Source organism: Quercus lobata, chromosome 3 (genome assembly GCF_001633185.2).
Source record: "Quercus lobata isolate SW786 chromosome 3, ValleyOak3.0 Primary Assembly, whole genome shotgun sequence".
NCBI classification, from domain to species: Eukaryota; Viridiplantae; Streptophyta; class Magnoliopsida; order Fagales; family Fagaceae; genus Quercus; species Quercus lobata.
Window position 1 is genome coordinate 46204230 of NC_044906.1, and position 23725 is coordinate 46227954.

The following is a 23725-nucleotide window of genomic DNA, read 5'->3' on the forward strand; positions in this document are numbered from 1 at the left end:
AAAAAAGCTAAAGGTCCAAGTAGCATAGTTCATCTTCATGAAGGACGCCTTATATAAGAGAGGCTTCTCCCACCCATACCTAAGGTACTTGGGATCCGAAGAAGCAGACTATGTTATGAGAGAAGTCTATGAAGGGATCTGCAAAAACCACTCAGGGTCACGATTGTTAGCACACAAGCTGATTCGAGCAGGGTACTACTGGCCCACCATGCAAAAAGATGCACAGACTTATGTCAAAGCCTGCGACAAATGTCAAAGATTCAATAACATCATTCGACAGCCGTCCGAAGAGTTGACCCCTATGACAGCCCCATGGCTGTTCACTCAGTGGGGGTTAGACATCATGGGACCGTTCCCAATAGCGGTGCGATAGCTGAAGTTCCTGATAGTAGGCATCAACTACTTCACGAAATGGGTGGAAGCTAAAGCTTTAGCCACTATTATGGAGAGGAACGTGAGAAACTTCGTCTAGAAGTCCATCATTTGCAGGTTTGGGATCCCTAGAGGGGGCAAAGGGTATATGGCCTGAAGAGTTGCCAAGCATACTATAGTCGTATAGGACAACAACGAGGACGCCTACAGGAGAAACACCATTTCAGCTAACGTACGAAAGCGAAGCAGTCATTCCAGCTGAGGTCAGACTCACAAGTTACAGGGTAGATAACCATGATGAAAGAAAAAAATGATGAGGCTATACATCTACAGCTTGATCTAGTTGACAAAGTCAGGGCAATAGTAGAACAAAGGCTCACATAGTACCAAGACTGCATGGTTAAGCACTACAACTCCTGGGTCTGACACAAAGACTTTCAGGTCGGAGATCTCATTTTAAGGAAGGTCATGGGCACTACTAGAGATCCTACCCAAGGAAAACTTGGCTCTAATTAGGAAGGACCTAACTGAGTCATGTCATGGCAGAGGAAGGGCACCTATCACCTGGAGACAATGGACAGACGGAAGCTACACCACCCATGGAACGCCAAGCATCTGCGGAAGTATTACCAGTAAAAAGGATAGCGTAAAGAGCAGCACCCTCTTATTTTTAGTATACCTTAGTTAAATTTAGCTACACTCCTCAGTCTTTCTATTTTACTTTAGGTTTTGCTACAATAACTCTTTTTTAAGCCCAAAGGGCAGGTTTTCTTTTTTTTTAAGAACTACTTTTTCTACGAATGCACAGTTTATCATAATAAGAGGAGTTTTCATTCAGATATGACTTAATGTGTTTTTTCTACAATATATTATCAAGTCCATAAAGCAGATGAGTTTGCAACTAAGTCCATAAAGTGGACAAGCTTACTACCAACTTCACAAAGTGGACGAGTTTACTACTAAGTAAACAAAGTTATTATCAAGTCCATAAAGTGGACGAGTTTACTACTAAGTAAACAAAGTCATTATTGAGTCCATAAAGTGGACGACCCCACAAAGTGGATGAGTTTCCTACTAAGTAAACAAAGTCATTATTGAGTCCATAAAGTGGTCGACCCCACAAAGTGGACGAGTTTGCTACTAAATAAACAAAGTCATTATTAAGTCTATAAAGTGGACGACCTCATAAAGTAGACGAGTTTACTACAAAAGTAAACAGTCATTATCATAAAAAATGACAAATTTATTAAAGTCTGTAAAGTGGATGACTTCATCCCAGAAAGATGAAATATTATAAAGACCACCAAGTGGACAAGTTTGTTATGTCCATAAAGCGGATAAGTAGTAAGTCCACAAAAGGGACAAACCAAAGTCCATAAAGTGGATGGATTCATTGGTCCACAAAGTGGGTAAATCCATTACTTAATAAGGTGGACAAGGTCATTTAAGGCTGACGACTTCATTAAATTACCATTTAAAAGCGAACGAGCTTAATAATAAAGTCCACAAAAGCAGACAAGTTTGTTAGCCAATCCTAAAAGTTAGACGAGTCCATAAAAGTGGACAAGGTTATAAGGTAGATGGATCTAACTAAACTAATAGGCTCAGTAAAAATCCAAGAAATCAAGTCTACAAAGTAAACGTCCTTAAGTGGACGAGCCTATCAGACAGACGGGTTCGTCTCTAACTTATGAAAACATATCATACAAGCACAAGGAACGAGCATATAGATAAAGAGTAACACATATATGCTTAAAACGACGGATATATAAATAAGATGCCGTTTTTTACAAATAGGGCCCAAAAATAAACAAAAGGGCATAAAAAATTGTCCAGAAATTAGATAAACTTTACAAAAGAAAAACCCTAAGTTCATGAGGCCGGGAGGTCTTATGGGGTCCCGTCGCCCTTGGTCTGATCTAGGGCATCCTGAGATGAAGGGTCGTCAGCAACAGGGGGATTGGCCAACGGAGTCAGAGGAATGATGGAAGGATTCACAATAGGCTAAGCAAGAATGATGCCGTCATCTTGAGTATCCTACTCTGACTCAGTGGCACCGTTAGCACCCTCAGGAATGGTGTCGCCTGTAGGAGTTGTTGGCAAAGGCTCATCCATTGAAACCTTCTCCAAATCCAAGTGAAGGTAATTGGATTTAACCTGTTTGAGGTAATCCTCAAACCCCACACCATAATATTCGGCGTAGGAATCAATGAATGCCAGCGAATCCTTAAACTCTTTTACAGCGTCAGCTTTGGCCGTTTCCACCTGGCCTAGTAGAGCCGTCAACTCCTTCTCCACCATCTATTTGGCTTCCTGATCTTTTTTCCTTTGATGACCCTCCTCCTCCAATTTCTCTTTCAACTCCTTCACCTCCTTGTTAAGAGTATGAAGGGCATCCTTATACTGATCTTGCCCATCGATCAGGTTCTTAATATGCTTTTCCTGACGGGCAACCACCCCTTCGTTGGCAATACCCTTAACCTGTAAAGCCTTCATACGAACTAGTGCCTACAAGATAGAACAACCGTCAGTTGGTTAGTATGAAAATGAATAAGTAAAAGAAAGAATGAAAGATACTTACCCGAGCGAGGTCATAGAGGCTTGAATCCCCCAGTTCACCGATCACTTGACCAACACAAGGATCTGTATCTTTGTCTTTGATAATGGACTTAAGTAGCTCGATAGCATAATCCTTGTGGGTAAGAAGGCGACACTCAGATTCTTGAGTGACGAGGTCGGGCATCGTCATCAACCCCTTACCAGCCCCGTGCTTTGGTAGCGACGGCTTTTTAGGAAGCTTCTCTCCCGAAGTTACAGACGCCTTTTTGGACGGGCACTCGTCCTTCCCGTTAGCCTTCCTCTTGGCCACCCCCTTACCAAATGGCCTTAGGGGCTAATGATGACCCCCCCACCTTAGTTTTTTATTCTTCTTTCTTACGAGTAGCAGTTGCGCTCACCCTCTGTCTAGCTGCTTCCATTTCTACAAGTGCAAAAGACAAGTATGCACGAGTGACGACCTAAAGGAAAATGCGTACAAAGACAACAGGAAATTAAGGGATACTTACGTTGACGAGAATAAGCGTTTAATTGACGAGCAATTGGCGTTAGCTCTGGACCTCCGCAGTAAAGGTGTAAAGTGTCGAGTGTAATGAGATCTCGACACTTTCTCTAATCCAAGGGGATCTCTATAACCCGACGGATGAAATCTTCCTGCTCCTCTATAATATGGGGACAAATGCTAGTTGAAAATTAGGAAAGCAGATGGTGTTAGAAGTTTGTAATAAACAAACAAAGGAAAATGAGCAGACAGGGTTAACCTAAATCTTTGACAAAAGCCCAAGTGTTGTCAAAGTAACCATGGGGAATCGTTTTCCATTCTTCCTAATGAGACACCTAGTTCGCCCCTTTTACAAAAAAGTATCTACCCTTCCAATTTCTATTGGAGTTGAGCATGTCAAATACCAACTTTAGCCCTTTTTTCCCCACTGCGAAGTGGTATATCCCTTGAGACGAGACTATATGTTAAGGTCAATAGCACCAAAAGAACTCGTCAATTGTTAACTGACGGTTCCCACCACTTAAATGACCCCACAAAATCTTAGCCCCAATGAATATCCTTCAAGCATTGGGGGCGATTTGGTTGACGGACAAGCCTAAAAAATTGGCCAGCTGATGGTGAAGCACTGTCAGCGGTAGCCTTTACCCTGCTACAAACATGGCATCATACATGCCAACATCTACAGTCTTCCCCGAGTAGAACTTCTTAAATTTCCCAAGGAGACGGATTGGGATGTCGTTCGGTATCTAGTAACAGTCTCAGAAGGTTTTAAAGACTTTTTCCGACATCGTCGACAAAAAGTCATTGATGGTCCATATCCTAGGGAGAATGAAAGGACGGTTATCTCCAGGGGCTCCTGGGGTGCTATCTAAAGCCTCCTCATCACTATTATCCTCGTCATTGTCATTGTTGTCCTCATCACTCTCTCTCCATTCCCTTTCATCTTCCTCACTACTCATCACTCCCTCATCTTCCTCACTACTCATCACTCCTTCGTCTTCCCCTCTGTAACTCTCCAATTCCTCGTCAGAAGGTTGGGTTAATGTTTCCCTCTCTGACAACTAGGAGAAGCCCTCCTCGGGCTCATGACCTGACAGGAAGACTTCGTCGTAGCCTGCTCCATCACGGACTAACGACTGTTCACTTGTCACTTCTCTAGACATCTGATTACCTACAAGCGACGGAGGCATTCTAAGAACCTAAGTTGACGGCCTTTCTAAAAAATACATAGAAAACAAAAATTAATAAAAGCAAGAGTGACTTACCTAACTAAAGCTGATGGATTCTTGGAAGATGATGGTTTGAGTTAAAGTAGAGGATGTGGGTGATGATTTCTCAAGTGACGGGTTCGCTTTGACAGTCAATAGTAGTAAAATGGAGAAAAATGAAGGCAAAGGCGAGGTATATATAGGGAATGATAGGCACGGAAGACGAAGCGACACCCTCATCCAGAGGTGAAGCCAATTGGATTGTGCCACGCATTCAAGAAAGGCTGCTAGAGGAATAGCCCATAATTGATTCTCCCTCTCTCCTGAGAAAAAGAAAACTAATCAATAAAGTTCAACTCCATAACCTGTTAGCTTAGACTGACGGAGATATGGAGCAGGGGGCAGCTGATAAGGATAAAATATAAATGTACCTACTGATATAGAGGCATAGAGCAATGCTCCAAAAAAATCCGTTGGCCTTGTATTCGGTAATATATATTTGGAGTCTACAACTCCAAGCTGACGGTGTCAACTTGGAGCAAAGATAAAAGGCTGACGACATTAAGCTGAAGGGCATACACAAGACTGACGTATCTGACATAACTTGGCCTCCACGTATAGGTATATAAGGAAATATCTTGCGTCCCACGTTTAGAAAGATTCCTACAAGGAAAGGGTTCTGTAAAATACGATCATGAGGATTCCTATAAGGAAAGGACTTCTAAACCAAGGAAAAGATGTTAACCCTTTACTACTATAAAAGCAACAATACCCTCATTAACCAAGGTATGCATAATTTACCCGCTCTGGCACTTTAAAGTCGTGAGAAATTTTAACTTGACTTTCGGGGGGTACTTGGCCGGCACCACATCGGTGCTTTTTGTGAGGTCGTCTCTTTTAGTGTTATGCAGGTGTTGTTTCAAGCACATGAGGACCGTGTAGCTTACTGTTGATTTTTCAGCTTCATCACACATCATTTCCGCCATTTGTTTTTTCATTTGCATGAACTCAGCAGCACTTACTTCAGAAGTTGAAGGGTAACTAGTAGACAACTCTTTAGCATGAGACCTAGTGATAATGGGATCACAACGTGATGGTAGCTTAGACTGTTTCCTTTGAGCAATCTTTTCTCTTTAGGATCCTAGAAAGGAAAAGAACAAGATGGGAGAGAAATGGGGTACATTTGAAAATTTGACAATGTGGAAACATGAAACAAACCCGAAGTTAGTTTATGTTCTTGCTCATTTAAAATGCACTTATCATTTTTGAGATATTGGCTTGAACCCTTGATCGGCTATTTATCATGGTGAGTTTCTATAATGATGTGGAATTAATGCACAAGCTTGGCAGTAACCAAAACTTTCCTATCATGCTCGAAATTGCAGGACAGACCCTTCTCTTTTGATTACATGGAAAAGTAATGCTTTTACAAAGTTTTGACTTTTTATAATTCCCTAAGATCATGGGCTGTAGACAATGGCTCCAACAGTGGGCCTTTTACAATATAAGGAAACTCAAATTTACAATGAAAAGATTCATTCTAGCAAGCTTTGCCTTCTTGGAGAAGATCTTGGACTCTTGGCAATGTCCTCCTTGGTGTGGAGTTCCGGCTACTTGCCACAAATTTTATCTGTACACATTTACAAGACAAGGCTATTAGTGAATGTATGCATGCCTTTGTAGGGTTGGAAACCCTTAGGGATTGGGCATGATCTAATGTGTGAGCAACGGGGTTGCCTTTCCCTAGGGTTAATCATAGATGTTGTGTAAACAGGATGGATAGAACCTGGAGTAGAGCATGACTCTTTGATGCAAGCAAAAAAGGCATACCTGCAAACTGAAACTGGACACTTTCCCTTTGACTCATTTTGAAAACAATCCTATGAAGTATATCTTACCCTAGGTTGTGATGTTCACTTGAATTTGGCTTTTCCTAGTCCTCACGAGTTTGACATAGTCTAGGCCAACTATATGACACACAACTTAATTGGAGAGTTGGTCCTATTTTTAGGGGGGACCTTAATCATCTGATCCTTCTTTTCATAGAAGTTGTGGGATATTGCGAATCAAGGGGGCCTTTTCAACATAATCTTGTCCACCTATGAACCTAGGAAAAGCCTATAATCAAGAGCAAATCAAGGGGGCCTTTTCAACACAAGCTATTGGCATTAGCTTTTGGGGGTTTAAATGTGTTGGGCTTTGAGGTTTGGTTTTGGAATCGGTGTGGTCCCGATCAATGCTTTCCAAGTGTGTTTGAAGTCGATGACAAATTTCCATGATGAAAATCTGCCAGCGTTTCACCTTATTTTTATGGCTGAAATTCGGCAGCACTTTGCCTTAAATGCGTCATAGCACGCAAAATGATATTCTCACCAAAATTTCGACATGAGAATTAGGCAATGGGGTTGCCTTATTTTCATGATGAAAATCTAGCAGAGTTTCACATTTGGTGTGCTATGGTGCACCGGCAGGGTTTGGCATTTGTGTATATGACGCGTATCAACATGCTCACACCATGACGAGCCAAAGCCCTTCAAAGTGTTAAGCATGTTGATGCATGTCGCATAAATGGGGAAACCAATGTCACTTGGTGACATGGATCAAGACAATCACAATATAGCATGAATATGCCCTTACAGCAATTGCCTTTAGCATATACCCATACTACAAGGTCAAGAGCTCTCATCACTAGAGAGGGTGACTCACGTAGCCACAAGAGTCCATCATAAAAAGTGCACAATTACCCACACACGTGCAAGCATATATATATATATATATATACATCATGCACAGTGCAACCACACAGAGCAGGAAATTAAATCAAACATGGCCAACATTTCAAGGGCATAGCAAGGTACAAGAAATGTAAAATAGAGATTGTTATACCCAGGGAATGCGGCCCAAGCAAGGACCAAGAAAATAAAAGGGGGTACATAGAAAGGGACCCTAATACATGCTTTAGAGAAGAGGCTTAGAGAGAGAGAAATAGAAGACCGCTCTGGAGGGGCTAGGCCCCCCTAATCTACTGAACATTTCCCTTTGTGGGCTTGCATCCTCTTGCTTGCCTTCTTGCCCTTTTTTCTTGCACCTAGGAATTCATGCCCTCGCTCCAAGCATCCTCACTCTGTGCATGTATATGCAACAAACAAGGAAACAAACCAGCAGACAAGCAAAGAAACAAATAGAAGGAAGGCATACTAAAAGACATGCTAGCAAAAGATGCCAAACGGGGGCAAACAAATGTGTGAAGCATATGAAAGGGGCAAACAAGCATGTTATCAAACAAAACGAGGTGTCCTAGGAGGACAACTGTAGGTTTGGATCGAGTATTCATAGTTCTATTGGATTGGAGAATGGACGACACACAAACTCATGCATGAACATGTAGGCAAGCATGTAAAGGTGCAAGGAAGCAAAGAAAGCAAAACGGGTGGCGCAAAGCAAGCATGGCAAGCATTTCAACATCACACGGATCAAGTGTCCATAATTCCATTGATAAAATCCCAATCTTAGGATAGTGGCTTTTAAAAAACATTTAAATTGGCATTAGCCTCCAAGGCTTTCCTTTTTTGAAAAATGCTTTCACTTTATCTTAGTAAACTATTTTCAAAACTCAAAAATACTTTCCAAATGGTTTTCCAAAAACCAGCTTTGAGGCATTTTCGTATGTGTGAGGCTTTACTGCTTTCCTGAATCATGCTTTACAGCTTTCCTTCACATGTGCGAACCTAGAGTAGTAAGATTTAATTTCTGCTACACCATTATCTGTTCATACTTCTATTGTGCTTGGAAAGTCTTTCCCCTTTCATTTCAAAATGCATGACATCACCCTCCATTTTAAGTCAAACTCGGGCTTGGCATAAACCATAGACAGTTATTGGGTGTCGATTTGTAGGTACTTATAGGTCCATGGATGGAAAGGAGTAGCTAAAAAGGGCCCCCTGGATCCACTCTATCCCACAACTTCTATGAATGGAATGATTAGATGATCAAGGTCCCCCCTAAGAGTAGGACCAATTTACCAATTACGCCATGTCTCATAGAGTTGGCCTAGACCATGTCAAACCCGTGAGGACTAGGAAGAGCCAAATCCGTGTAAACATCCCAGCCTAGGGTAGGATATCCTTCATAGGATTGTTTTCAAAATGAGTTAAGGGGAAAGTGTCTAGTTTCTGTTTGCAGGTTTGCTCTCTTGCTTGCGATAAAGAGTTATGCTCTACTCTAGGTTCTCTCTATCTTGTTTACACAACATCTGTGATTAACGCCTAGGGAAAAGTAACTCTGTTGCTTATACATTAGATCATACCCAATCCCTAAGAGTTTCCAACGTTACAAGGGCATGCATGCATACACTAATGGCTCCGTCATATAAATGTATCCAAATAAAATTTGTGGCAAGTTGCTAGAACTCCGCACCAAGGAGGACATTTCCAAAGTTCAAGATCCTCTCTAAGAAGGCAAAGCCATTCAAAATGAAGCCTCTTCATTGTAAATTTGAATTTCCTTGTATTGTAAAAGGCCCACTATTGGAGCCATTGTTTATAGCTTATGATTTGGGGGCATTGTAAAAAACCATGATTTGTAAAAGCATTACTTTTCCATTGTTAGGACATGTGATTCACTTGTTTAAGAACATATGTCACTATTTTATGTAATTGGCTAATCCTTTGACAAAACACACTTTACTTGTATTTGAGTAGATCTAGAATGTGTTTAATACTTCAAGAAACTGTGTTTCAAGATCAAGTGTTGAAGACATACGAGTCTGTCCAAGAAACAAGCTAAAGAAGTTCCTGTCATTAAAGCTCGATAGCTAGCTATCCATCGAGCTTAAGAAGCTATTCCAGCCCCGTGACTTGACAGCTGCTCGACAGTATCTCGACAGACAGGTATTTGTTGAGCTTTATGAAAAACAGAATTCCAATTCTGTTTTGACTCCAATCTGGTTCTATGTGTTTGAGATTTCTTTTCTCACAACCCTAGACATATAAAAGGATTATTTTAAGGACCGTCAAAGTTTTCATAAGTTGCACAAGTGTTGAGTAAATTTTGTTCAAGCAAATTGTGACCGGAGACAGAATTTGCCCTAGTTCATCGTTCTTGAAGAAGTAGCTATGTTTGTGCACCGTAGAGTTTTGTAACCAAGAATCTTCTTGATCTTCATCGTTGGGATGAACTAAAGAACTTTCCAGCCAACAACCTTCTTTAGTTGGTGATTGAAGTCGCGTACTAGGATCCGCGCAATTGGTTAGTCACATACTTGGGAGCCATGCATCGAAAGGAGAAATTGTCACTACAGAACAAGTCCAATTGGGTATTGGGGTAAGGGTTCAATTGTAAGTTTGTATAAGGTATTGGGATTCCTTTATTTGTAACTACTTGTTGTGATTATAGTGAAATTTCGGGAGTGGTGACCTTAAAATCACCTTGTGGGGTTTTTGCCATGTAGGTTTTCCCCATTCGAAAACAAATTACCGTGTTAATTTATTTTTCGCTACATACTTAGTTTATTGGTGATTTATTTGTGCTACCACGTGTTTGCATGTTATTTAACTTAATTAATTCACTTGGCTAAATTAATTGGTTAATTTATCACAATGGGTCAATTTGTTTTTGGCTTATCAAGTTGTATCAGAGTAGGCACACTTTGATTAGGGTTAATCTTTGCTGTGTTTGATCCATTAACCCCTGTTTTTCATGGATAGAGGACAGTCATTAATTATACCTCCTTTAATTGATGGCACTAAATATGCACACTGGAAAGTACGCATGAGAGCTTTCTTGCAGTCTCTAGATGAAAAGGTGTGGCAAGCTGTAGAGATTGGTTGGACCAAGCCAAAGGAAGTGTTGACCGATTGGGATGATGCCAAGATCAAGGCGGCAAACTTCAACAACAAGGCATTGAATGCTTTATTCAGTACAATCACCAATGAGGAGTTCAAGAAGATATCCTCTACTGAAACTGCTAAAGAGGTATGGACCATCCTTCAAACAACCTATGAAGGAACTAAGGCTGTTAAGGACTCGAAACTTCAGAGGCTCACTACAAGCTTCGAAGAGATTAAGATGGAGGAGGATGAGTCATTCGATGAGTTCTATGCCAAGCTTAAGGACGTAGTGAACTCAACCTTCAATCTTAGGGTAACCATTCCTGAATCCAAGATTGTGAGGAAAGTGCTCAAATCTCCGCCCGAGAGATTTCATGCCAAGATTATGGCAATCGAGGAATCAAAGGATATTGACAAGATTCCTTTGACAGAGCCGGTTGGTAATTTGCAGACCTACGAGCTAGGGTTAACAAGAATTGACAAGTCGGGTAAGGGCAAGAGCATGGCATTGAAGGCAAAGAGCAGTGACAGTGATGAGTCTTCAAATGATGAGGATTCTAAGATGCAGTCCTACATCACTAGGCAATTAAAGAAGTTCATGAAGAATACCAATGGGAAGGGCTTCGACAAGGACTGTAGGCCATCCAGTTCTTCTCAATTCAAAAGCCATGACAAAGGGAAGAAGGATGCTAGGGATGGTGGTTAATACACTGTTCCCGCAAGACCTAAGTGCTTTGGGTGTTAAGGCTTCAGTCACATGAAACAAGAATGTCCTACATATCTCAAGAGCATTGGGAAGAGAAAGGCACTTGCTGCGACTTTGACCGACACCAAGCCTAAGGATGATTCCGACAATGAGGATGACAGAATCTTGAATGCCTTCACTGCCACTGTCAATCCTATTAATGGGATTGCGGAAGATGTGGATGAAAAAGAGGAATTGGTGGAGTCCAAGTTTGAGAAGATGGATGATCAAGATGATATCCATACAGCCTATGAGAAATTATATAAGATTTCTGAGAAACATGAGAAGCTTTATAGGTTAACCACCAAGAAGCTCAGTGATGTGGAACTTGATCGTGAAGTGCTTTCCACAAAGTTTGATGAGGCTAATCAGACTATTGGAGCACTGAGGTTTGAGAATAATTTCTTGGCTGAGAAGACTAAGAAGCTTGAAGCAAAGCTGTTTCAAGTCAGAGCTCAATTGGAGAGGACTTCAAGTGCAAAGCTTGATGAGATGCTCAGTCTTCAAAAATCTGCTTCTGATCGAACAGGTTTAGGGTATGGTCTCTCTTCTTCTAATATTGCCTCTACTACTAGTACTACTGTTTTTGTTCCTCCTAGCAATAATGTTGAAATTTAGAATAATGATGTTAAAACTGATTTAGCTAGTGAGAACTTAAGCAAAGGTAAATTTATCATAGGAGCATCCCCTAAGCAAGATAAGAAGGAAGCTAAAAACCCTAGGGCTAAGAAGGCTAACTCTCAAAAGCCTAAACAGAAGAAGCAACATCTCTGTCATCATTGTGGAGTTGCCGGTCATACTCGACCAAATTGCTATAAGTGGTTAGCCACTCAACAGAGCAACGGCATGATAGCATCTAGAAGCTAGAATCAGCTTCAATCCTCTCTTTCTCCCCTTGGAGATCTTCTCAAAGCCTTTATGTTCCTTTTGAACTTGAACGGTTTCAATTCTTTCCCCCCACTGCCAGTTCAAGGGTTTACTCAAAGGAAAGGTTATTCCAAGGTGTGGAAGGAAAAGGGCTCCAAGTGATTCTATCACTTTCTTCTCTTTCTTTGAGTTTTTGTTTTTGCATAACTTGTGTGTTTTGCTTTTGTTTTGAGTTAGTCTAGTTTTTATGCTTTGCTTTGTTTAACATGTTTTTGTTTGGTTATTTTTCAGTTTTGCTTTATTTTGTTTTTGATATAAAAATTTAAAAAAAAAATTGAAAAATCATAAAATTACAAAAACAGTGTGCGTTTTGTGTACATTGGTACTTGTGTACCTTGGATGGCCATTGAAATAAAGTTTTCTAAATTTTGTATCTCTTGTAGCTTAGATGAGCATCTCTATGCACAATTAAGCAAGTGAGCTTTGTGGCTCTTATTTGTGATGAGTAAGATTAAGTTATTTCTTGTACTTAACATTCGTATCACTCTTTTTGACGAGAAGGACTAGAAAATCCTAAGAGAAAGGCATAAATAACTATCTCACTACTATTGCCCACCAATCATGAAATGACATCTGTATGCTTTAGCATAGCAAAAGTGTGATGTCAATGACATTTGTGTGCTTCGGCATAGCAAAATTGGAGTGTCAAATGCTTAATATAATTGGGTATTTCTTTTCTATCTCTTATATGCCTGTACATGATTTGCTTGAAAAGAAAAATATGCAAAGAAAAATAAAAAGCAAAAAGATCAAAATGCTTTTAAATATGATTGCAAGCGTGTATTCTAGGAGACGTGGGAGTTATAGGATGTACCTCGAAGGTGATAGTCCCCATCAAACGGTTATGATTATGTGTGAGTTAAAGTGATATTCTCATATGTCAAATCATCATAACATGTATACACTTATGCAATCTTACGATATTTTTCACACAACACGCAATATTCTTTGCCACTCTTGATACATGTGCAAGTATAATGTGATTTGGTCATCATAAGGTTTTACATGTGTTAATGTATGCTCACTAAACTATCTTAACTTATTTTTGAAATATAAAATTGGATAGACTTGTTTAGTGTGTGTGTGTTTTTGGGATCATTGTGCTTAAAATTTTTGTTGAGAGATGATTTTGAGAGTTTAAATTGTTGATTGGATCTCTGGTTGAGTTGTATGCTTGATTGCATTCATATCTGTGTTTTTTCCTTCCTGAAAAACGATTTTTAAGCAATCTCGACACCTCCTTGATACCTCCTCGACACCTGGCTATCTGTTGAGCTCTTAAACTCTTTTCTTATTGCAATTTCGACAGATCCTCGAAAGCTAGGTGGATCGATCGAGAAAGTTCCTAGACCCTCGATAGCTTTTCGACAGTTGGTGGATCGATCGAGCTTCTCGACAGTTGGTGGATTGATCGAGCTTCTCTTCTTGTGTCTTTGCTTTGTTTCTCGACACCTTCTCAACAGTTGTATCTGTTGACGTTGTTTTTCTCGACACCTTCCTCGACACCTCTATCTGTCGAGAATTATTGAGGATCTATATCTAGGTTCTTCGCGATTTGGTTCTCATTTCCTCGATCTCTCTCGATCTGTCCGCACCTGTTCATCTCCCAAACACTCTCTCTTTCTCTTCTAACCTCTTCCTCAAGCATTTTTTGAGTTTAATCAAGGTTTTCTTCACTTGGTAAGTTTCGATTCTCTCATTTTCATGCATTTCATTCTTTGAAACCTAAGCTTTTGGGATTTTTGCAAAATTTGGGGTTTTTCAAAATCAAAGAGGTTTTTGTGTAATTTTTGGGATGAGTTTTGAAGATTCAATCTTAAAAACTTCATGCATTGCATGTGCATTATAACTGTATTTTCATGCATTTAATTGTGTGTTACACATGTTGAACTGCTTGTGTGATGGTAGGTTTGGATTGGGCTGAGCCCATGATGCAATTTCTTTTGCATATCACATGTTCATGCATTCTCTATGCATACGTACTCTCTTTTCAATATACTTGTTATATTTGAACTGTTTGGAGCTTTTCTGATTGTCTCTTTCTCTCCCTCTCTTTTCCGTTTATGTTAGTTATGTTTATGGCACCTAAGCGTAAGTCAGCTCTGTCCCGGAACCCTTTTCATTCCAGGGATGATCTTCTTCTGATCTTACTCCTTCTCATATTCGGTTCCGTGATGAGGATGCCCGAAAGGACTTCTTGGAGAACTTTTCTAGGCGAAGTGTTCATTCGGAACGCTGAGTCATTTTGGTGGACTTCGCCGACACTGACCTACCTGATGTCATTCACAGTCGGGGTTGGGAGTCACTGTGTGACGTCTCGGTCATATGTCCTTCCATGTTGATTCAAGAGTTTTACTCCAACATGCATGGAATTGATTCTTCAGTACCTTTCTTTTCTACTCATGTTCGAGGTGCGTGCATTGTTGTCACATCGCAGCTTATTGCAGATGTGCTCCATGTTCCGAGGGTAGAGCATCTTGACTACCCCGGATGTGTTCGTCTAAGGATTGTGTCCAAAGATGAGATGATGTCTACTTTCTGCGAGCGCCCTTCTGTTTGGGGTGATCATTAGTTTACACCATGTAAGACCTTTGCCAAAGGTCCTAAATTCATGAACATGGTGATGTTTTGTTTTGCACCCATTCTCTCACTATAACTCTATCACAGAGCCTCGTGCTCGATTTTTTTTGTCTCTTCTTGAGCATCTCACTAAAGGTTTTCCTTTACATTTTATTCTTTCTATTATAGTTGTGTTTAGGGATACGACTACCCATGATAAGCTCAATTTCCCTTCGACTATCATGCGGATTCTATGCCATTTTTCTGTTCATTTTCCCTCTTCCGACCACTTTTCTGTAATGTGTGCCATAGATGCCACTACCGTTAAACGTAACGAGGCACATTTTAGGTCACGGCAATCGGATTCAGCAGCTCGTCCTTCCCACTTAACTCCATCCCGTTCTGCTCTATCCACATCCGCTCCTCCTTCTTCTTTGGGCGAAGTGACTTTAGGAGACATCATGGCACAACTGCAGTGCATGGATGCTCGCCTAGATACACTCTCTATGGAGTTGTATCAAGTGAACATTCGTGTTGGTCGTATTGCACTGCGACAGGCGTCTATGGGTGGTTTTGCTCCTGAGGCTACTCCTTCACCACCTTTTCCCATGGCTTCTGATTCTGACGATGAGGATGATGATGATGGTGATGATGGTGATGCTTTTAATGATGGAGATGCTAGCTCTACCGATGAGATGTTTACTTGAGACTCTTACCCTTTGCACTCATGACAAAAAGGGGGAGTAGTTTTGGATATGAGAGTAGTCATTCTTAGGGAGAGAGTTAGTATAAGACATTTTTGTTAGGGGGAGTGTTGAGTGTTGATATTTTTTAGGGATGTAGTGAGGATTATATGTATTTTTTTTCTTTTCTCTATTTTAGATACATTTATTCTTGTACATAGGCTTGGTGACCATTTTTGACATACATTGTACTTATTTTCTTTATATATGAGGATATATGTTTCTTTCACCTATCCTTGCATGTGTTGTTTCTTTTCTTTCTTTATACACATGGTTCTTATTACTTGTATGCAATCTATTATTTCTGTTTCACACAAAGATGCCTTGATGAGTTTTGTTTAAAGTGTTTTAGAAATACAGGTTGTCAAAGTCTACTTGCCATAAACTCTCTTCTTGCAAAGTTTTTCAAGAGTTTGCGTTAGGATAGATTTTACTGTATTCAACAAGTGAATATGAGCTGAGTGATTTATGACTTCTCTCATATGTTCATTTATTTGTTGTGGTTTTGTCACGGATTGTCAAAGGGGGAGATTGTCAGGACATATGTGATTCACTTGTTTAGGAAAATATGTCACTATTTTATGTAATTGGCTAATCCTTTGACAAAACGCACTTTACTTGTATTTGGGTAGATCTAGAATGTGTTTAATACTTCAAGAAAATGTGTTTCAAAATCAAGTGTTGAAGACATACGAGTCTGTCCAAGAAACAAGTTGAAGTTCCTGTCATTAAAGCTCGACAGGTAGCTATCCATCAAACTTAAGAAACTATTCTAGCCCCATGGCTCGATAGTTGCTCGACAGCATCTTGAAAAACAGGTATTTGTCGAGCTTTATGAAAAACAGAATTCCAGTTTTGTTTTGACTCCAATCCGGTTCTACGTGTTTGGGCTTTCTTTTCCCACAACCCTAGACATAAAAAATGATTATTTTAAGGGTCATCAAAGTGTTCACAAGTTGCATAAGTGTTGAGCAAAATTTGCTCAAGCAAATTGTGACCGGGGACAAAATTTTCCCTAATTCATCGTTCTTGAAGAAGTGGCTGTGTTTGTGCACCGTAGGGTTTTGTGACCAAGCATCTTCTTGATCTTCATTGTTAGGATGAACTGAAGAACTTTGCATCCAATAACCTTCTCTAGTTGGTGATTGAAGTCGCGTACTGGGATCCGTGCAATTGGTTAGTCACATATTTGGGAGCCATGCATCGAAATGAGAAATTGTCACTACAGAACAAGTCCAATTGGGTATTGGGGTAAGAGTTCAACTGTAGGTTGGTATAAGGTACTGGGATTCCTTTACTTGTAACTGCTTGTTGTGATAATAGTGGAATTTCGGGAGTGGTGACCTTAAAATCACCTGATGGGGTTTTTGCCATATAGGTTTTCCCCATTCGTAAACAAATCATCATGTCAATTTATTTTCTGCTACATACTTAGTTTATTGGTGATTTGTTTGTGCTACCATGCGTTTGCATGTTAATTAACTTAATTATTTCACTTGGCTAAATTAATTGGTAAATTTATCACAAGGGGTCAATTTGTATCATCCATGTAATCAAAAGAGAAGGGTCCATCCTGCAATTTCAAGCATGATATGAAAGTTCTAGTTACTTGCCAAGCTTGTGTAATAATTCCGCATCACTATAGAGACTCACTATGATAAAAACCCGTTCAAGGGTTCAAGCAAATGTTCTAAAAAATGATAGGTGCATTTTAAATGAGCAAAGACCTAAACTAACTACATGTTTGTTTTGTGTTTCCACATTGTCAAATTTTCAAATGTGCCCCATTTCTTTCCTATCTCATTCTTTTCCTTTACAAGATTATAAAGGGAAAAGATTGCTCAAAGGAAACAGTCTAAGTTACCATCACACTGTGATCCTATCATCACTAAGACTCATGCTAAAGAGATGTTTACTAGTGGTCCTTCCCCATTGAGGAAAGTACTCATGAGATCGCTCTCCTAAAAGAGCAAATGGCAGAAATGATGCGCATGACGCAATAGCTAGTTGTAGGAGGAAACCAAGATTTATCTAGTCCCACTCTGGAGGGCTCTACACCCCATGGTATGTGAGATTGGAAAAGACCTCCAGCTAGAGAGAGATGGCCAATGCATCCTTGGAGTATTACACCGTTCAACACTAAGATAGCTTCGATTGCACCGTTCTTCAGGTGACAGAAAAGAAAAGTGGGGAATCTTTCTATGAGTATGCCTAAAGGTGGCATGAGCTAGTAGCTCAAGTGCTTCATCGATAACCTTAAGCCTCCTTCCTATGAGAAGATGATTAGTGCCCAAGTCACTCACTTCGCAAGCTTGGTTCCTATTGGGGACTGTATTAACATGGGTATTGGAAGCAAGAAAATAGTCGATCCTAAGACTTTGAATTCTATGATAGAACAATAGGTGTAGAAGGCAACTGGCCACAAAGGGAATGAAGCCGATGTTCATATGATTGACAAAATGCCTGAAGGGACAAAGGGTGTTACTTCTGCTTATATAGCCCCAAATGCCCAGCCCAAGTGCCTTAACGAGCATTCAATTAGAGGGGAAGGCCCAATCCACCCAGATATCCCAAGGTGGAACTATAGAAATTCTCTCTGTTACCTATGCCCATGGCAAAGCTTTATACTTATCTATTTAAGAATAAGCTAGTGACTCCTGTATTTGCAAAGCCTAGAGATGGTCCACCTCCGCCCAATTTCGATACATCTAAGAAATGTGAGCACTGTTTCGGGGCCAAAGGGAAAATCTTGGAAGAGTGTTGTGCATTTGAGATACCAGATCCAAGATCTTATTGACAATAAGCTAATACAGTTCAACAATACGGCCAGGCTGAATCTCATCACTAATCCCTTGCCTCCTCATCCGAAAGGGAAGATGAATGCTATTTATACAGTGGAGGAAAGTATCCCAGATTTCTCATCGCCCTTATTCCCTTGGAAAGCCATGCTACGGGCTTTAGCACAAGAGAGTCACGTTGTTCTGTAGAACATAGGAGCCCTAGGTTTCGAATGGGAAGTCTACTCATTCTGTCCCGATGGGGACCGACATGCCCTATTCGATTGTAGATTGCTCAGGGCATAAGTTCAGAGTTTAGTCATATGGAGGGATGATTGCATGGCAGCCAACCTATGTCCTTCAAGTACAAAAGCAGGAACTAGCCACAGTATTATGTCAATAGGATCAAGGGAAGATTGGGACGAATACTTGGAAGAGGGCCTTAGCAAGGATCCTCTAGGGATGAGGATGCCAGCTCCTCCAACTTCAGTCGTTATCGAAGAGATTACAAGATCACCCATGGATTCAAGAGTGCTAGCTGCAAAGAAGGAACAAATCCTACTAGCCATTGAGGGTTTTGCCCCTTTAATCTTCTCTTTGCCAGGGGTCACCGAGCCATCTCCAAGATTTTTCTAGAAGGGAACTCCTGTTGTCCTTTCCATTTGAGGTTTTGATCCTCTACTTTTGCCAAAGCCTATCTAAGGAATCTCTAGGGCTTCTGGCCCAAAAGTTTTAGAAGCTGCTTTGCCCAGCCTAGTCAACATTAGTCCAAAGATATTCTTCCTGGCACCAAATTTGCAGACTCAAGAAGGCGTGGTCATTCTTATGCCGAAACCCTTGCCTTACAAAGATAGCCATTGTGTCCCATGAAAGTACGATGTGACTTTGATCTCCACCCGAACTGGAAAGGAAAAGGCTTTCTCTAATATCTCTTCAGGTCTAGCCAGACTCACCAAGAGTGATTGATATTATACTCCTGAGGAACTAGAAAAAAGGAGGAAAGAAATTGGCAAGAGCACAGCTAAGCCAGTCAGGAATAGGGTCACCACTGAAGAAGCCGAGGAATTCTTGAAAACAATCTGAAAGGCTGATTATAGTGTGATTCAGCAATTGAACAAGTCTGCAGCCCAGATTTCTATTTTAGCCCTAGTGCTATCTTCTGAGGTCTATCATGAAGCTCTATAGAAGGTGTTGAAGGAAACACATGTTCCTACTGGTATTATAGACACCTCCTTCGAGGGTATGGTATCATTGGAGTTAGCCACCAACCAAGTCTCCTTTTCAAATGATGAGTTTCCTCCAGAAGGTAAAGGTCATACCTTGGCTATGCACATTGTGGTCAAATGTGAAGACATGATTGTCACAAGGGTATTAATTAACAAAGGATCAGTCTTGAATGTCTTCCTGATAGGCCAAAAATGAATTGACCCCTTGTAATGAATTAATTGATTAATTAGCCAAGTTTATTAATTAATCAAATTAACATACAAACGCATGATAGCACAAACAAATCACCAATAAACTAAAGTATGCAGTGGAAAATAAATTGACACGGTTATTTGTTTACAAATGGGGAAAACCTACATAGTAAAAACCACACTAAGTGATTTTAAGGTCACCATTCCCGAGAATCCACTATTATCACAACAAGTGGTTACAAGTAAAGGAATCCCAGTACCTTATACCAAAATACATTTAAAACCTTACCCCAATACCCAATTGGACTTGTTCTATAGTGACAATCTCCACTTTTGATGCACGACTCCCAATACATGACTAAGCAATTGCGCAAATCCTAGAACGTGACTTCAATCACCAACTAGAGAAGGTTTTTGGCTACAAAGTTCTTTAGTTCATCACACGTTGAAGATCGAGAAGCTTCTTGGTTATAAAACCCTACGGTGCACAAGCACATTAGCTTCTTCACAAGAAACTGTCTCCGGTCACAATTTGCTTGAGCAAACATTGCTAAACACTTGTGCAATTTGTGTCACCTTTGACGGCCCTTAAAATAATCATTTTATATGTCTAGGGTTGTGAGAAAAGAAAGCTTAAACATACGATCACAAATTGGAGTCAAAATAGAATTGAAACTCTATTTTTCATAAACCTTAAAATAGTGACGTATGTTCCTAACAAGTGAATCACATATGTCCTAACACTTCTCGATGACCACTCTTGAGCGCTTGAAAGTGGACATGTCTCTTATTAAGCCTAGCACTATGATCATCAGAACCTTTGACAGCACGCGTCGCGAAGTGCAAGGCAAAATCAAGTTAATGATTGAGATCGGCCTAAGATCCTTCATGGTCAACTACCAAGTGATTAAGGTTGACTCTCCTTACAATCTACTTTTAAGAAGACCTTCGTTGCATATAGCAGGTGTAGTCCCATTTACCCTCTATCGGAGACTTAGGTTCATCTCCAAAAATTAGTTGATCACTATTATGGCTAAAAAGCCCATGACTATCTTCTAGGAGACATCTATCCCATACATCATTACTAATGCTTTTCCAAAAGCGTCTTTCCATAGCTTCGAGCTAGTTTCTATGATTCACAATGCTTCAAAGCTTGAGTCCGACTAGCCCGCAGCAATTTTGGTGGCCGTAAAGGAAATGCTCAAGTTTGGCTACTAACTAGGCCAAGGCCTTGGAGCCGTAGGACATGGGAGCCTTGATCTCATTGAACTCTCAAATAACAAAGGAAGGTTTGGTTTAGGGCAAGAATCCACTCATGAAGAACTCTTTCAAGCTTCCAAAGGCAAGAAGAGGAAGAGTAACACTTCAAGGATGTCTATTTCCCATATCAGAACAACTTTCCCAGCTCCAGTCGAGATCATTATACTAGAACCTTTCAAGGAATTGGATGACGAAGACCCTGATCTGGCCTGCATTATTCGGCTCTGTCTCAAAGAGTTCATCGTGAACACTATCACATCTTTTGAAGATGATTCAACTTCTATTATTAACCAGGGATGCTAGGCGAGGCAGCATGCCTTTGGACCATCGAGCCTTGCTTTGTGGTTTCACCGGCTGAGTAAGGACTATTCCATCATAAGTGATTAGGCCTTCCGATCACCCGAGAGGGTTGGAATAGCATATCTAGTTTGTTTTGCATGCTTATGTTATTTCCTGCTTTATTTGTATTTCCTGTTCCCTATTTTGTTTTCCCAGAAACAAAAATAAATAAATAAATAAAACTGATAGGCCAAAAAAATGAATTGACCCCTTGTGATGAATTAATTGATTAATTAGTCAAGTTTATTAATTAATCAAATTAACATGCAAATGCATGGTAGCATAAATAAATCACCAATTAAACTAAGTATGCAGCGAAAAATAAATTGACACGGTGATTTGTTTACGAATGGGGAAAACCAACACGACAAAAACCCCAACGGGTGATTTTAAGGTCACTACTCCCGAGTATCCACTCTTATCAAAAGAAGCGGTTACAAATAAAGGAATTCCAGTACCTTATACTAATCTACAATTGAACTCTTACCTAAATATCCAATTGGACTTGTCCTGTAGTGACAATCTCTCCTTGTAATGCACAGCTCCCAGTACGTGACTAACCAATTGTGCGGATCTCAGTACGCAACTTCAATCACCAACTAGAGAAGGTTGTTGGTTGCAAAGTTTTTCAGTTCATCCAGATGATAAAGATCAAGAAGATGCTTGGTCACAAAACCCTACGGTATACAAACACAGTGACTTCTTCACAAGAACAATGAACTAGGGCAAACTCTATCTCCGGTCACAATTTGCTTGAACAAACTTTTGCTCAACACTTGTGCAACTTGTGTCCACTTTGAAGACCCTTAAAATAATCCTTTTATATGTCTAGGGTTGTGAGAAAAGAAAGCCCAAACACATAATCACATATTAGAGTCAAAACATATATGAAATTCTATTTTTCATACCCTATCTGTCGAGCTGCTGTCGAGCCACGGGGCTGGAACAGCTCTTCAAGCTCGATAGATGGCTAGCTATCGAGCTTTAATGACAGGCACTTTTCAAACTTGAATCTTGGACAGACTGGCATGGCTTCAACACTTGATCTTGAAACAAAGTTTCTTGAAGTATTAAACACATCCTAATTCTACTCAAATACAAGTAAAGTTCATTTTGTCAAAGGATTAGCCAATTACATAAAATAGTGATATATGTTCCTAACAAGTGAATCACATATGTCCTAACAATCTCCCCCTTTGGAAATTCGTGACAAAACCACAACAAACAAATGATCATATGAGAGAAGTCATAAATCACTTAACTCGTACTCACTTGTTGAATACAATAAAATCTATCCTAACACAAATTCTTGAAAAACTTTGCAAGAAGAAAGTTTATGGCATATAGACTTTGACAACTTGTATTTCTGAAACACTTTAAACAAAACCCATCAAGGCATCTTTGTGTGAAATAGAAATAATAGATTGTATACAAGTAATAAGAACCATGTGTATAAAGAAAGAAAAGAAACAACACATGCAAGGATAGGTGAAAGAAACATACATCAACATATAAAGAAAATAAGTACAATGTATGTCTATAATGGTCACAAGACCTAAGGTACAAGAATAAATGTATCTAAAGTAGAGAAAAGAAAAGGATACAAGTAATTCTCACTACATCCCTCAATGTGCACTCTCCCCCTTGCAAAAATCTCCTATGCTAACCCTCTCCCTAAGTATGACTACTCTCATAAGCAAAACTACTCCCCTTTTTGTCACGAGTGACAAAGGGTAAGAGTGTCAAGTAAACATCTCATCATCATTGGGTGAGCTAGCATCGCCATCATCCTCATCATCAGAAGCAGTAGCATCATCATCATCAACATCACTCTTATCCGTAGGGGCCACAAGAGTGGAAGGCATGGTATAACCACCTATCTCAGCCTAGCGTCAAGCAATGCGGCCAACACGGGTGTTCACTTAACACAACTCATCACTGAGAGTGTTGAGGCGAGCATCCATACACTGAAGCTGCGTCATGTTGTCCTCGAGTGTCACTCTACTCGTAGAAGAGGAATGAGCAAATGTGGATGGAACTAAAGGAGTGGGAGGAGATCTTGTACTGGACCGCCTCGATCAAAATTGCGCCTTGTTTCGTTTAACGGTAGCATAGTCAATGGCACACATAACGGGGAAATGGTCGGAAGAGGAAAAAGAAACAGAAAAATGGCATAAAATCTGTGTGATAGCCGAAGGGAAAATGAGCTTATCATGGGTAGTCGTATCCCTATACACATCTATAATAGAAAGAATAAAATGTGAAGGAAAATCTATAGTGAGGTGCTATAACAAAGAAAGCAAAAATCGAGCATGGGGCTCTGTGATAGAGTTATAGTGAGAGAATGGATGTAAAACAAAAGCATGAAGACAAACCATAAACAAAAGCATCAAAGTCCATATCTTTAGCAACTCTATAAGTCTGCTGTATGAGTGTCGAAGACAAACCAGCTCCCTCTCCATGCTGGGACTCGAGGTGGAGCTCTGCCTCT